Genomic DNA, 17,780 nt, shown 5'->3' with positions numbered 1-17,780 from the left:
TTCATGAGGGATTTGGCGCTAATTCTAGAGTTTATAGAAGATCAATAGAGGGAAGGGGAGTCTTCTTTTGTGTGAATTTTATTATTGTTTTCATTATCTCTTCTATTTTTTTAAAAATAATTTTACAAATTTTAAATCCTCAAACGACATTTGGTAAAATTTGAACAGAAAAACCTTTCTAAAAACATGCTTTCCTCTTACCATCCGGATATCCGATTAGATAAAATAAACAAAATAAAAAAAGCTAAGAAGTAGCATATAACGTAAATTAAGTAAAGATATTTTGGTCAGTGGATGCTGTTTTTTTTTTTTTTTTCTTCTTCTTTTTTCTTTTTGGAAGACAGAGGAAACGGAGAGCTGCGCAGTTGAGGAATGAGGCTTTTTTGTTGCGCGCATTGAGCCGCATCGCCCTCATTCTTCGTGCCTCCCCCGCCCGATTCGGCGTGGGAAAAGAATGCAACCTCATCTGCATATACAAGGTTTCGCGACATCTGTTCCCGTGGCCAGAAGATGCTTTCGCAATTCTTCGTCTAGATTTTGGTGGTTTGATTCTTTCAGGAGCATCAAAATTGAACCAAGCGAAATTATTTTTATGTACAAGTTTTTTGGCGAATCATTTCAGAAAGCATTCACTGATTTTAGCCCTATTCTCTCTCTCTTAACAGAATATGTATTATCTATGCATCTAAACTGATACAATCTAAAAAAAAACCATAAGTAGAGTGTATTTTAAATAAAGAAATTTCTGCCATGAAAAACATTCCTTTCTTTTCTTCCTTTGCTTACAATAATAATGAGGACCAATTTCCCCTGGGAAATCCTATAAAAAGACATTATATCTTCCTCTAGCTATTTATAGTGATTATATTTCATTACATATTATTGATGATCATTTACATATTATTCTAACCCTTTACAATTTCTTCACTTGTTCAACTACATAAATGATGCCAATGATGAATGAAAACCAATCATTATTTGCTATTATCCCGCATTAATTACCTGACCTGTACCAACCAATAATCAGTGGACTCTTTGCAGCGGAAGTGACACTATATTATAACATAAAACTATATCTTATGTGCTCATCGTTCAGATTATTAAAAAATGTTGAAGTCTAATAAAAGAGTTTTTAAAAAAAGACGCTCCTCTTGTGAAATGTTAGAGCATGTTAGCTACCGATATAACTTTCGTAGAAAACTAGCCCACATTGTGTCTCAATTGGTGAAAAATCATCTCCTATTGTACATAAGAGAAATTAAAATAACATCTCTGCCGTCCTTACGGAAACGATTAACTAAACAGCTTTGCTTTAATATTATGTATACGTTTTTTTATATGAATATATCTTTTTTCATCGTTTCCTTATTTAAAAAAATAGACGATTCCTTAATTTGATGTAAGTAATTAGTTTTTGAGAATATTTTATATTTTTTTCATTGTTTCTTCAACCTGACTTCTTCCTTCTTAAAACAACGCAAGAATTTAAAATGAACTAAGTTTAGAAATAAAAATTAGAATATTTGTTTATCTATAAGCTCAAAACATTATACTATTCCATTTAGTTTGCTGGTATCCGTGGATGAAGAATTTAAATGTAGTAGTTAGATATGTTTGATGTAGTTAATTCTGGAGCAACTGGATTGAAAAGTACCCTATTATGTATACTTATTCCTATTACAAGGTAATTCGATTCCCCGCTTTGAGTGTATTGTTTATCACAATTTCATCATTTAAATAGAAATTAATTGTAAATAGCTTGTCGTTTCCTCGAACTGCATGGAACATATATCAATGTAAACAAATTCATTACATTTTCCCAACCCAAAGCAAATCTTGAAATATACATTTTTTTCACTCTCCTTAAACTATTGTTTTGTATATGCCACATCAATTATTTGAATGTTCCTGATCCAATAATTTAATACAGTTACTGGTGTTAAAGTTTGTAAAATTCAATTTTTATGAATTTCAGCACATTGTGAATTTTACGAATTCCAATTTTTATGAATTTATCCCCCAAAATTCCAGGTTTGAAACATTTTGATTCATTGAAGCTTATGAAAAATTATAAACTGTTATGAATTTAAATTTAAAATAAAAAGGAAGAAAACCGAGGAAAAAATATTTAAATTTAAAGCAAAGCAAAATAATTCATCATCAATTATTGCTAAGCAGTTTTGGATGATAAATGGGTAATTAATTCAATGTGAATTTATTTTTTTTATTTACAAGTTGCTTTCAGATATTGATTATATTTAATTTCAGTTAAATCGTTTAGATATAACTTCATGTCCATGATTCCGTCAAATTATCGAACATTTATTAAAGTCAAGTAAATTTAATTGTCTCATATAGGTTCTATTCTGTATGGATCTTTTTAAACGAGGTCAATCCCATGGCCTCATAGAGCTATTAAAAACGTAAAAACCGATTTATCTGCTAAATTTCACGATTTTACTTTTTTATTTGTTTTGTAAGCTACACAGATATTAAATAGAATCCTTCTTCTTTAGATTTCAACAACAGAAGAAAATCACGCGATTAAAATATTTCATGAAATAATGAAAACAGTTTGAATTTCAGAGTGCAAAAAAAAAAAAAAAAAAAAAAAAAAAAAGATATTTTTTTAAAAAATTGCTAAAAATTAAGAAATAATTACATTATTATTAAATTGGTATTTTTAAAAAGACAATCTTCGAAATTTTGAAACGATATAAAATTCATTTACGTATCAATATTTTAAGAAGTTACTGCTGAAAACTGCCGAAATCTAATTTAATTTTTAATTAATTTATATTATAATAATTTTTTTAATCGCCTTCAAATGCTCATTTTTATTCTCCATGGTATGTATGAGCCAAATTTGAGAATTATAAATCAATCTGCCCTGCAGAGCAACAACACACTTACGCATTCATCTTTATTATTAGTAAATTCGCTTCGTCTTCAAAATGTAGAAAAATAGTGCGATTTCAGTTTCAAAGTTTCAGCTTGAGGATACTAATGATCTCCATTGTTGTAGACCATCCCGATTTGTAAAAAAAGAAAAAGAAAAAAAGTATTTGCAGAATCATGTCTATCTGTCTATTTGTGAACAAAATATTTTCAACTACATAGAAACGTGAGAACAACGGGACAGACAGATGAAATTTGGTGTGTAGTCTAATATTCAAATTACATTATTTATGAAATTTTGGGTCGAATTATAACAAGCTGTTCGTAAGTGTCCATATAAATATAATAACTCGAAGCCTCGAAATTAAGCTAACTAAATGAAATTTGTCATACAGTATTAGCATCATAATTGAAGATATGAATACAAGTTTGGATTAAACGTATAATCAGGTTGACTGTCAATCGATATATTGTGTTGCTCTTTTACGTGTGTATTTAAAAGTATAACTCTTTAACAGAACAAATTAGATACATCTAATTTGTTCTGAATTAGTATCTGATCGTTACAAGGAAAAAAAAAAAAAAAGTAGATCAGGGACAACTTTTTCACCGAATCGGTAGACGGAAAAAGAGTAAGCACAGAGTAATTTTAAAGTAACTTTCCCTGTTTAGAGACCTCTGCAATTAATATTTTAGAATTAAATTAAATTTTATATGTAGATTGTCAAAGGCATGGGAAGAATACCCCATCTTGTAAAAACAATTGAAACAAAAATTGTTGATAAAAATGGCTGGTATTAAAGATTTTAGACCTGTAAGTACTAAAACATTGAATACTGTTACAATGATCACAAGGAAAATGGGTATGCAAAATTTCTTTAATGTTCGACTGACAAAATGAAGATAAAAAAATCACGTACAGAAATAAATGAATATCATGTAGTATAAAGAGTTGTAATTTATGAATGTTGATTTAAATTTTGTATATAAAATATCGAATCGTCAATCTTATTTTTTAATTTATTTTTCTATGCTGTATAATCTACACACGAAATTTAGTTTCTTTCTGTTAATGAATTTTAGTTGCAAATGCCTTCAAACAAGAACAAAATTTTCATGGTTTGTATTTTTCCACAATGCATACTCAACTGCCTTTAACGAAGAATACGCCATGATGCATATACAAGCAAACGATAAAGTCGAGGATTTTTCTAAGTGCAAAAATAGTCGCTAAAAACCGTGTTGCGAAACAGCCAAAAGATTCAAATCATCCCTCAGAAACAAAATTAAATGCGCCCACGAAACAATATCTCTAAATTCAAGCCGACAGCGACTAAGAAGAAAGGAGAAAAGAGTAAATGGGTAAAGGCACCCGAAATAAATAGGGTTTTGTACGAAAGCGTGTACAGCAAGTTGACAGCTTCCGAAATTCAGATAAGGTCTTGTAGTAGTATCTTCCCGCTTTTACCTTCTTCAAGATAGTTCCAGGGGAAAGAAAGATTAAACTCCGATGAAGCTTCAAGTCAGGTGCACAAAAAGACGCGGAACGATTTCCTCAATTTTATTTATGACGCTGCTACAAATTTGTCTGTGTTTCCTTTTTCTCTAAAAATAGAGGTTGTCTGTGGCATGCACATCTTGTAAACAATTTGTACATAAAGTATGAGCACTGTCTACATGACATTCAATGTAAAAACCGATTCGGGCTAGGTTACTAATTTGTTTGATATGCCTAGTTCCTATCAGAACAGAATTCAACATCAAGTTGGAGAACTTTTGATGCTTAAATCTCTAATTAAGTCAAAACAACAATTAATTTAAAAGCAAAGAAAGCCACTCGAATACGCTTAAATATTTTAGATATTCTATGCGTTTCTATAGTGATTAAAGTAACAATCGTATCTAGAACGCGTCTTTTTTGTTGTTGTTGTTGTCGCTGTTGAACTGGTCTGATTAGCACTAAATCATCGGAGAAGCGATTTAATGTGAAGTATATTGACAAAAGCTGTTTAATATATTCTTATTTCTGATTTTCTATCGATTTCTAGGGAAAGCGCTCAGTAAACGTATCGCTAATTGTTTATCCGAAGCCACAACATTGCAGGAGATACACACAACCCTAACGCTATTAATGTATCTTGCTCCTCCGACATTTTGTTGCTTATGATTTTTCGAACATGAATCGAATATTTGCATAGAATTTAAATATCCCAAATTAGTTGTATCATGTTATCAGGTGCTTAAATAAATTTTAAAATAAAAGAGAAATCTTTAGCATCACATTTTAGAATCCCATGAGAGCTATATTAGGCATACCTGCAATTTTTATACCATGATTAGATGAAAAAAAAAACTATATTTATGCTGGCATCTTCCACTCCAAATTTTGACACTATACCAACGTAACAAAGCTCGATCTATGGTGGGAGATATGATGCGCGCACTACATCATCGATCATGATGGATCTCCAGCAAAAGTAGATTTTGAAATGTGATTCTCTGTTTCCAAACCCATGTCTTTACCACCAAACTACTGTTACATCTATGAAGACTTCAGATGAATTTACACATTTACAAGACGAATAGATCAAAGAGCTATTGAAATGCACCTCTTACATATTATAATAATTTTGTAATTCTTACGATTAATTGTAGTTCTGTACATTTATTAAATTCGAAAATATAGCCACCGCAGTTTTTCAATGTTTTCACAGTGAAATTAAGTTATTTTATGAACATGGGAAATATTTTTCTGGAAATATTTTGCGAACTAAAAAAGATTTCTTATTTGTGTTGAGCAACACTAAAAAAATTCTTTATTTTGAAATAGGGATCCTCCTGGGGGAGGGACCTCAAAAATGGGGTGAGAAGTTAGCGGCATGGTGGTTGGTTCTCGCCTCTGTGATGAGTACAGAAATGGTGTAGGGTTGGCTAACCCTTACCGATGAATGGGACATAACTCTTAAAGGACGGGTTCTACCATGGGCGGGGATGGTCCTTAGAACTCAATGTAACCGTGATTTAGTCATTCAGATTTAATCGAATGTCTTCGGGAGAGGAGTAGTAGCCTCTTGTGGTTATTCTTAAACAGAATTCAAACATGCTTCTTCTTTTTATTAATTACAGAGACACAATTTCTATTAGGATGCGTCTTATTCTCATAGTATCTATTGCTTCAAGCTCACACAACATTTGTATCCTAAGTTGAAATATTTTATATTAAATTACAGCCAAAATTTGATGAATTCTTTGCACTCCGAACTATTAAATTCATTATTTCTTAATAAATAAAGTTGAACTTTCTTTTGTCGATACTGTAACCGATTTTTGGAAACCAGAGATATTTATAATACTAATTTGTACCATCACATATTAGATTTGTCTGATGATCCAGCTATAAACAAATAATTAGTTAGAATAGCATTACTAATTATATTAAAAATGCATTTTAGCATGATAATGTTAAACTATTTCTAAATTGAATACTATAACTAAACTATTTCTAAATTGAATACTATAACTAAACTATTTCTAAATTAAAACAAGTAGAATGAAAAAAAAAAAAATTACCCGAAATACTCTGTATGTTAGAGTGCTGGATTTAGAGCCATTAAATTTAAAACGTAGTTACTTCTTAGGTAGGAGCTGCTCATTATGAAAGTTTTTAAAATAAGGTAACAAAAGAGTTTTAGAATAAAATCATGACGAGAAAAATGAAATATCAATGATGTATTTTTTCTATTTCATCCGTTTTCTTTATGATTAATTGAATGTTATAACACTAAGGAACTCATTTTCTGGAAATGAACGAGAAAAAAAATTAAATAATATAACTTGTTTAATCTTCGTATTTATCTTTAAAGAGATCATGCATCAGTGACAGTAACATCATGCATCAGTGTATCAGTAACAGAGACAAACCCAAATTCCTGTTATAAATTTCTAGTTTTTCATATTGTGGCAGTCTTTTACTAAATGAGCGATATCATAACAGCTTGCATTTTGAAATTCTCCTCATCCAATATAAATGATGACTTCATTAAAGTGAAATAATGATCTGAGATTATTAAAGATTTAACCATGTTTCCTGTTTAAAATCAAACAAAAAAATGATGGGAAAAAAAAAAACCATTGGATTTTATTCTTCAAAAAGTCCGTAAGGTTTTCATTAGCACTTATTTTAGTATAATAGTTAAGTTCAATAATTAATTAAAATATTATTTTTATAAATTGGCAGCCCCATTATTGCAAAAATAAAGGTATCCCAATATTCCAACTATGAAGTAACTTCTTAATTAACAGTGAAGTACAATTAAATTTCAAGCAATACGTTGAAGATTTCAACCTAAAATCTGCTGAAGGAAAAAGCAAAGACTTATTAAAATCTAGATATCTTTTCATACAACTCCACAAAAGCATTATTCAGATTTATAGGTAGAAAAAAATAAGATAAAAAAGTTTCTATTGCGAATCCAATAATCATAAGTTAATACAATAACCATTAATAATAAATAATTAATTTTAATTGTAGCCCTTTTATAAACACTTCTATTTAACTTGATATGTTTCATTTTTACTTTCTCGTATTCGAAGTATTCAAAGAGAAAGCATTGAAATCGTTAAAAAAAGTCGGATTCAAGATTTTGAAGAATTTAGACTTTTCAAACTTCTCTGTCTCAGAAAAACACATTTTTGGAATTTTATCTGCCCGTCTGTGTGCATGACAATTTAGGAAATACTTTGAGTTATTCGGACGAAAATCGGCCTCTACATTAAAAACAAAATCATACTCTACAATTTATTTTTAGAAGAATCTGAATATGTAATATTTATGTAAGGGACGTAGCTAGAGATCAAGGCTCTACTCTTGAAAGATGTCTCCAAGCTTAATATTTTCCCATTTTTTTATTATTTTTAAAACCAAAGGTGGATGAATAAGAGTGCGAAAAGAAATAATGCATAAAATGGCCAGACGAAATAACTCTGTCTTATCATCGTATAATACTATACATACTATATACTATATTTTGATTTTGAATCGTGAAGTTCTCAATTTCTGTTGACGATTTCTATTATTTGATGAGTTCGTAAATATTTCATTAATTTTTTCAAGCCTTGTTATATTTTTACATGTTTTATTATATTTCTGGACATATCATCAAGCTTTATTATATTTTTATATTTCTTCATGTTTTGCTATACTTTCTACGCAATTTATTTCCTAATCATTTTATTCCACTGCATTGCCCCGCAAAATAACCTGCCTTTTAGACAGGTGGCTTAATCACCAGGAAGGGGGATATTGATATCCAGGGGAGCAGTTTTATGGAATGCCATCAAAACGAAACGTTTGTATGTTTAATAATTATATTTTAATGAAGTATCATGAACGAACAAATATATATATATATATATATATATATATATATATATATATATATATATATATATATATATATATATATATATATATATATATATATATATATATATATATATATATATATATATATATATATATATATATATATATATATATATATATATATACATAACACCAAACCTCAGATGCCATTTATACTTACTGAATTACGTATGACATTGGGGGCGAAAGAATTATATTATGCCTTGGGCGCGTGTTGTTCCCACTACTCTGCTGCCTTCAAACTGATCACGATTTCCCTCCACCAATCATTATACACCGTACACATACATACGCACATTGACAGGAATGATTTGCTGAATTTCAAGGTAAATAACCAGATAATAATAAATCGTTAAAATAATAAATGATTATTAACGATTGGCTTAACACTAAAAAAGCCAATAAATAAAGATAAATCTTTATTTTGAGATAGTATATTTTAGCATACTGGAAAATGCATGTTATGTATGAATGTTGGGTTTAACTTCGGTGCAAGAGATTATAATTTATTATAATTCAATTGCTCAAATACGACTCAATTATTACTAGAAACAAAGTTATATCTACAGAAACACAATACAGAAGTCTTGCAAATGAGCAAAGAAAAAAAAGAAGAAGAAAAACCTGCAATCATTTTTTTAAAATACTCAGAGACAATTATAGTTTTCTTTCTGTGTGATTTATGTTCTGGCTTGACGATGTATTCTTAGAACAATACCATGAATTCACGAACAAAAGGGGGAAGAAAACCCTGTTGGAAACTAAAACAACAAAGCGATGTTGTTCTAAACATTAAACGGAAAGTATGTGCTAAGTGAAATGCTTTAAAATTAAAGCACTGCTTCTACAGTTAATGTGATAATGCTCTTTCTGATAAAGAGATAAACATCTCTTTGTTCTAGCTAGGCGGAGCTTCACTGTGAAGCCTCTCTCCCTTTATCGACTTTTCCCATACAATGATTCTCAGACCTGTTCCTGATGTCGGTCTTAGCAATGGCAAAAGTTACCGCCCACTTCCTTATTTGAAAGGTGGGCGGAGACAAAATGGACACGCCTTTAGGAGGAAACAAGTTTCCGCTCTCCAGTCACGTGAAAGAAATGTCTGAAATCATTTTGCGGTAATGTGCCATCGAGTCTGGAAAATGAATGTAGTGCTGCCCTCTATTGAAAGGAAATTAAGTTAGGATTAATGAAGGATAATGATTAATGTAATTAATGATGAAATCTTTTGATTTAGTTATTTCGGCCATTAATTACCTCTTGCAAATAGGAGATTTTAGTTTGCATATTTCTGCCAATCTTAAGGCATTTCCGTGCAACTTTAGAGGAAAAAATCAACAATTTCAGTACATGAAAAACATCTAAAATAAAGAAACCAGTTTTTTTTTGTTTTTTTTTTTCAAAAAACAAATCATCAACTTTTACAATCAAATATTATTTAATTAACTTTAACGTTATATAAGTGGTTTTTAACTAACAATATTATGCCAAACTGAAAAAAACGAAACATTTAAATTCGGTTACGTTTAAGAAAATTAATTTCGGTAACTTGAATATAAAAAAAGGTTTAATTTAAATTTTAAAGCAGTTTTAAATAAAATGGTGATAAAATTTCAAATATTTTCTATCTGACAATCGAAACACTCTAATAAAGCGTAACATATTGGCCAGGGCTGTTGACATGTATATTGCTTAACTAACTGGGGGGGAAAGTTTACACCAATTAGTATTAGTTAAACAATTAAATTAGTTAAACTAAAAATTAGTATTAGTTAAAAATTAGTTAAAGCGAGGACATTAATTAATAAATAAATCTACAGTGTTTTGAAGTTTAAGTGATATTTGATTTCTAATTAGATGAATTCAAGTGTATGGCCGTTGTATACTAAACCAATTCGAAAAATTAAAAATATTCCAAATGTTTATTTATAAAAACGAGTTTTTGTTCCCTCTTCCCTTACCAAGTTGCGAGAACATTAAGTAGTCGATTATTTCATAATCCAATTTTCTTTCTATTTTTTTTTTTTTGTAGAAATTTAAAAGAGTAGATAAAAGCATAAAATAAAGACAAACACGTGGGCGATTTCACAACCAATAAATTAGATACGCTTACATAATTTAGTAACATTATTCTGTAAGGGATTGTTACGATATTTTTTTAAAAAAACAGTATGAAATAAAATAAAAAACAGAAATTAGAACTTTGATCAATTAAAAAATTTTTGGTAATTACAACATATTATTCCATAATCAGGTATAACAACAAATTATTCGATACTCATTACAATATACTATTCGGTAATTTGATATTACAACATACTATTCGGTAACCAGGTATTAAAACAGACTATTCGGAAATCAGGTTTTAGAACATACTATTCAATAATCAGATATCATTACATACAACATACTATCAATAACATGATATTTGTAGACACTGATAATTTGTTATTACAACATACTATTTGGTAATCAGGTATTAAAACACTATTCGGTAATCAGGTATTAGAATATACTATTCGATAATCAGATATCATTGCATACAACATACTATCAATAACATGATATTTGTAGACTGAAAAATTTGTTATTACAACATACTATTCAGTAATCAGGTATTAAAACACTATTCGGTAATCAGGTATTAGAATATACTATTCGGTAATCGGATATCATTGCATACAACATACTATCAATAACATGATATTTGTAGGCGCTGATAATGCATTATGTATTTTCAGATCTTCTCTCAAAATTTTTATTTTGTTCGAATAAAAGTTTTTTAATACATTCTGATTATCTTTTACATATAGAAAAGATTTTTTTAATGAAGCATTTCTTCATTTAATATCCTTTATTGGATGTTTCTGGTACTTCTTTTGTAAAGGTATTTATTTGAAAGTTCATGAAGTGAAAGACTAAAAAATATTATCAATATTCCGTTACCGATTTATTCTCTCTCTCTTTTCTGATCACATTTGATCATTTCGCCGAATTGAGACTCCAAACGGAATTTACATTCAAATCAATTTCTAGTTCCCACCACGAATCCGCCTCTCCTTTGTCCCGTCCAATAAATCATTTCGATTCCTGTTTTATGTTGTTACTATACAGTGTTGGGGAGGAGTGGGGGATTGTAAAGGTGGAATAAAAAAACATCAACTGGTAAAAATCAGGAAGCCGAACTAAATAATCGACGCCAAGGGACACAAGTTCTCCACTCCCAGTGGATTACCAAACGATTCAAAAGTGTTGCCATCGGGCCCGTCCCAAATCCCTTAATCCGAAGCAGAAGAGGTCAAAAGCAACGATGTGGAGGATCAAATCCCGGCTCTCGACCTCCCGAAGTGACGGTAATCCTTTTCAAACCGAGGGAAATGAAGCATTATGCATGTAGAACTGGAGGGAAAACCCTGGGGAGGGGGAATATGGTGAAGGAATAGATTAGATCGGGATACCGCACCCCCACCCCTCGTACTGACTTTATTAGTTTTGAGAGAAATTTCACCACGTGGAATTTAATTCATAACATCCTTACCATTATCCATTTAAATGATAAATTGAATTTATAAACATGTCGTTTAATGTTCGATTGCTTTTTTTTCAATCAAACCATATTAATGTCTATAGTAGAATTTTTTTACTATTTTCTACTAATATTTAAAATAAAACACTGATTTTTGAAAATTATTTATTCACCAGATGGACGCTTATTTTGAACCGACAGTCTTCAGTTATGATCTATAAATATTTAAAACAGGAAAGTATTCATGCTGAACGATATTACTTACATGTTATATGATGTATAAGCAGTTCGTAATAAGTAATCCTGACCTCGCTGTTTCAACTTATAATTAAATAAACTAAAAATTCGCGATAAAGCATGTGAAATCTCATAACGTTTAAATTTAAACTATACGAGAATTTTTTGATTTTGACTCTGTATGTTTCAATTAATTGTCTATGAACTAATGTGGCTTTGTTAAAAATGTTGGCAACGTTCAAATTAAAAATTACGCTTTAGCTTTAATCTTAGAGTGAAGAATTTGATATTATACATAAATTAAAATAAATGCATAGATTTACAAATAATATATACATAAATTTTAAATTTGCATGCTTTACGTTTTTAGTTTGTTGTATTAAAAACTGATTTCAGGAAACAAATAAAAATTTTAAGATCATTTATACAATCAAACGTTCTACATGCTCACAATATATCCTCCGCATTGATGTTTTTATTTTCACTATTCAAAAATTAACAGGTTTCAACTGTCTTTCAGTTTATAATACTTTCTACACACAATGTAGTAAGTATCCCTGTTTAGTTTTCAAAAGAAACAGAAAGGGATAACAACGCCAATTCTTAGTGATATGCATTTCAGAATGTGATGGAGAAAACGATGAAAATGTCCATGTAAATATGATAGAAATTACCTTTTCTTTTTTTCTTTTTTTTTCAATCAAACCATATTAATGTCTATAATAGAACCTAGACAATCAAATTTAAATCATTTACTCTGTAGCTGACCGTTCGACATAATTCGAATTAAAAACAAGTACATTTTGATATTTTTTTTTCATTTAGTTCAAACAAATTAGGATAACTTAAGAGAAGTATTGTTATTTTTTAATTTAGAAAATAAAGAAAAGTGATAAAAAAAATAGCTTTTGCACTTTTGGGAAATGTTTAAAGGGCTTTCTACTCAAAAAAATTCTTTTTGCAGTAGTTTCAAAAGTACTGTACCATTCTGCGTTTCTTAAACGTACAAAAAGTATGAATTTTGCATTTATTTGATTTTTTTTCTGAAATATCTCTTTCGCACAAACACATAAACACACACATCTGTATGGTCTATTATGATATTAATGTAGTCTTCTGCACGTTAACACTTCGATTGTTAGATTATAATTACAGTTTCTAATAACTTATTTAACTAATTATGTAGATAATGCGAGTAAAATGGTATGAGAGTAAAGGGAGTGCCTCGAATTCACAAAAGAAGAGTGCGGTAGTCTATTAGACGATAATTTAGTTATTTATCTTAAATTTTAGCACTCTCAACCTTATATATGCTACGACAATGTCCGAAATTCCGGTATAATATAGAGTATTTAGACATTTTTAGACGAAATGCGAAATATGAGAATTATTTGTTATATTTTTCTTAGACATTCTATAGAGAATAAAATACTATTTAGGCAAAATATAAAAAGTAGGTCTTGGTAAGGTTTTTATTTAAAGATTTGCATTCCACGGAATTAAAAATGCTATTTAAAATAATAATAATAAATTGTCATTTAAAGTCTTATTCAAATAATGATATTAGAAACTGGCAATGTATTTCTTGCTTTGGCAGTTTGTAATTGAACAGATTATTCACTTTGAACTTTGTAGTAACATAAATGAACTGAATTGATATTTTGGTACATATTATTAATTACTAATTCCAGATTTTATTGCATGGGTAAAGAATTCAATTTTTTCCAATTCATACTTAATATGAATCGTGGCACAAATTGAATCTCTACTCACAGATGATTAAATTGTCTTTATGTAAGAAATACATCCACCTATTTTCCATTATTTTTCATTTGCTAGAAGATGCACCTATCTAAAGGACTGTTACCTTGCTAACAATATCTCAGATGTAATTATCACACAGCTGAATTAGCTGAAGCAGACGCTGAGATTTCTCATCCCATAATCCAAAAGAGCAGGGATATTTTTAACTCCTCACAGCGGTTTTGAGCTACGCTAAATGGCGATGGATGATTAAAAATACGGATATAATACTACTCAGTTGAGTAATTTGTTCGTCTAGGCTTTGAAATGCATACGATAAAAATTTGACTACCCGATAATAATTAGTTCCCCACTACCACTTCTTTCAACAATCCGAATAAGTTACTTTGATCCTAACCATTTGTTATATTCTGCCAGGTATTATTTTCTTTATATTTATAAAAAATGTAACTCATTTGCAACAATTGCATTACTATCCACTATGTCTTATGTCCACTATGTTTTCCTATATCGCAAATGGGAAGCTTTCCACTTGAGAGGAAACTCTGGCAATGGTTTCACCAAAGTCCTCAACTGAATCTGTGAGTGGTGAAGCGCTGCCAACAGACTCCTCTCGCAAACCAAACAAGGCAGCCCCTCAAAGTTTACTTAAGTAAACCGGAAAATTGAGGGGAAATTTCCTAAAAGGGCTAAATAGCCTGACGAGAACAGGAGCCCCTCTATTATTGCAGCGGACAACAAAAGGGGCTCTGCGCAGTTCCACCGGACACTACAAAGGAAGCCGAGACAGCCACTAGTACCACCGACTCGACAGGGGGTTGCCGCCCACTGGAGGGAAGACAGCTAATGCCGATGTAAACATGTCCAAAGAGAATGGAAATGTAGCCTTACCGATCAAAAGGGTTGAATAGGCCATTTCGAATAGGAAGCCAAATGAAGTCAGCCCTCATATAGGTGTGAATGCTTACACAGTAGCATTGATATTTGTATTTGGGATTCATTTGGAGATGTTTTGGAACAGTGCTTGTTTCGAATGGCATGCGGATAAAATAATAAAAAGGAAAGATTAAAACATCAGTTGATTAGGTATCTTTGTTTTAGCGAAATTTATTCTGCGTTCTTTGCCACAGTTTACAAGTGATATTCGGGTCATTTATCTTATTAGATAAACTCTTTTCGCTGTCTCGTAGATATAGTTGAGAAAGGGTTATCTTATTACATATATGGTACAATTAGATAATGGATGTAGACCATAGGCGTAGTCATGCGGCAGTCATCTTGTTAAAATAATGTGATGAGAAACAAGCTTTTGATTATTATTATGGTTTCAAGACAGAACGTATTATGGTAATTTCTGTTTGATATTATATATATATTTAAGTTATTGAAGTTTTGATAAACATTAAACGAAAACTCGCTTATAGTATAATAATGGTGATATATAAATAACTTATATAAATAATTTATGATGATCAAAAACCTTTTAAGATTCCATTTTCCCGAAGACAATTTTATGTCGATGCCAAAATGTAAAAATAAATACGAAAACGAAACAAATGAAATCTATTAAGGAAAACTAAAAATATTTCAGTTAAAAAAATCATTTATAAAATTTTAATGAAACCGTTTGTGGAATTTGAATTAATTAAAGCATTAACAGCATTAGCACAGTGTGAAAAAATTTTCTTAGTGAATACTTACTATCCAAAGAATAACTTAGAGCTGAATTTTGTACTTCTAGGCTTAGTAATTTGCTCTGTGAAACTTTTTATAAGTTACGTTTATTTTATTGCGTAATTTATGAAATGAATGTCGATTTTAAAACATTATCATGTTAAGAAAAATGTATTTATCAATATTAAAAAATTATTAGAATACTATCATTTTGAAAGTAAAAGAAAAATTTAATTTTTTTTATGCTCAACGAATTAAAAATCTCAAAAAGTGATATTTTCAAATAATCTATTAATTAAATACTAAAAGAACTAAAACATTTTATTTTATATAATAATGCATTCTGAGCAGATTTATTGAAATTGTCTGTAATATTAAAGATATATCTCTTACAGAGAAGAATAAAATGATACTTGAATTATTAACTGACTGATAATATCTATTAAATTTATCTATTTAATTATATATATATATATAATGTCTGATAATGTCTATTAGCATCAATGATTTTTTGAAAATTGAAACGGCGAAATCTCATATTTTTGAAAAAAGAAATAATTAATATTTGAAATTGCGGATATCTCCTGTTTTGACCATGTTTTCTATTAATTGTTGGTAAAGATGCATTATCAGCAAAAATTCTGAAGACATTCTGTTTTTTAATCATGCAGAATTCTATACTGTTTAAATGTCTTTTTTTTTTTTTTTTGGCTATAAGTGTCTGATTATAAATTTAATGGCTATAAATATTTTTTTATTCAATTTCACAATTATTAATGATTTACAATTAATCATTGGAAATATGCAAGTTGAAATAAGCATTCATAGAATTATAATATCTTCAGCTAATATGATATCTCTACAATAATCCCCGAATTCGAAATTATGTCAATACTTCGACCACCCCTTTCAAGCCACATAACTGCTGAAAGCAAAAAGGCGTGAGAGAACATGAAAAGGACGTGGCCAACGGGCCTACTTTAGCGTCTCCCTTGGGTCCTGTCAACCCCTTTGTCAAACTGGTAGATGCTATCGTCCCTTGGAGCAACTCTCGCAGACGAAAATTGGCCCTGTGCAAATCCCTTTTCAGACTACTCACAAGGGGTGCCTTAATTTGATATCCCCTGCAATACGATTTTTGTTGTGATTAAATTGGAATAGACAATCTTGGTTTAAATTTCGTCCCTTAAAAGCCTGTAAAAGTGATTATGGTGTTGAGGTTTTGAATTAGCTGTGGACTTTGATTTACAAGGTTTTAGCGAGCAAACAGAAAATTTGATTTTTTTTTATTGTCATCAAAAATCAAGTTTGGCACACTTGCTGAAGAAATAATAAGTCTAGATAACTGCAGGAAAATCCTTGCCATTTTTATAGCAGGCATGTGAAATTCTTATCTTCAGTGTGTATTTCTGATTTTCAACAACAATAAAAATGAAGAATTGTAGACATGTAAATAGTCGCCTCGGCAACCAGTTTATTTATTAAATCTTGTTTATCTTGATGAACTACAATTAATCACAATAAAAGAAAGTTTCATTTTAAATCATACTTCTAAAATAAATTTGTAAACTCCTGATTATTTATTGAAATGGTTAAATTAATTGACAAAATCACTCTAACTATTGAAACTGGAGTTTCTAATAAATCGTTCGCAACTGGAAAGAATGGCATATTCAGGGATCAAGTGCTTTCATATGCAATTAAAACTGTCAAAATTGTCACAATAAAGGATATTTTTTTCAGTAGAAAACATAATTTGAAATGTTATTGTTGAGATTTCTTTGAAAATGGAGAGTGGTTGGAACAGATTTAATGAAAGATTATGACACCTGGAGATTATGAGCTTTCTCGTAAAATAAAAATTGACGATCTGTGGTTTGAGTTCGGGAACTAGTTCTTTAGATTTTTATACATTTTAAATGTATAGAGTATGTAATTTTTTTTTACCAAATTTATATATTAAATAAAGAGAAATTTACTAGGAAAAGAAGGGAGACAATGAAAATTCATGTACTTGTATCTTGCAAATATTTGCAACTTTTTTAAAACCGTATAACTTTGTAAGTCTTAGAAATTCGCATATGATATCTTTTCCTTTTTCATTAAATGTTTAGTTTCGCAGTTTTATTTTAAATATTTTATGCAAAAAATAAATTTTGTAAGTTATTCAGAATTTATTGCTAATGGCATGGGTAATTTGGAAAATCCTTACAGCAAACAAAATATTTTGTAGGAAAAAAAGAAAAAGGAAGGAAT

The 17,780-nt window shown here is 29.7% G+C and overlaps 1 protein-coding gene across 1 annotated transcript in view; it reads right to left on the bottom strand.

Moving 5' to 3' along the window:
* Positions 1-17,780, bottom strand: part of LOC129969257 (eyes absent homolog 1-like) — a 188,858-nt gene that overhangs the window by 138,957 nt on the left and 32,121 nt on the right. The gene's annotated exons all lie outside the window — the stretch shown is intronic.

This window comes from Argiope bruennichi, chromosome 5 (genome assembly GCF_947563725.1).
Source record: "Argiope bruennichi chromosome 5, qqArgBrue1.1, whole genome shotgun sequence".
Lineage (NCBI taxonomy): Eukaryota > Metazoa > Arthropoda > Arachnida > Araneae > Araneidae > Argiope > Argiope bruennichi.
This window is presented reverse-complemented; position numbering and strand designations above follow the sequence as displayed.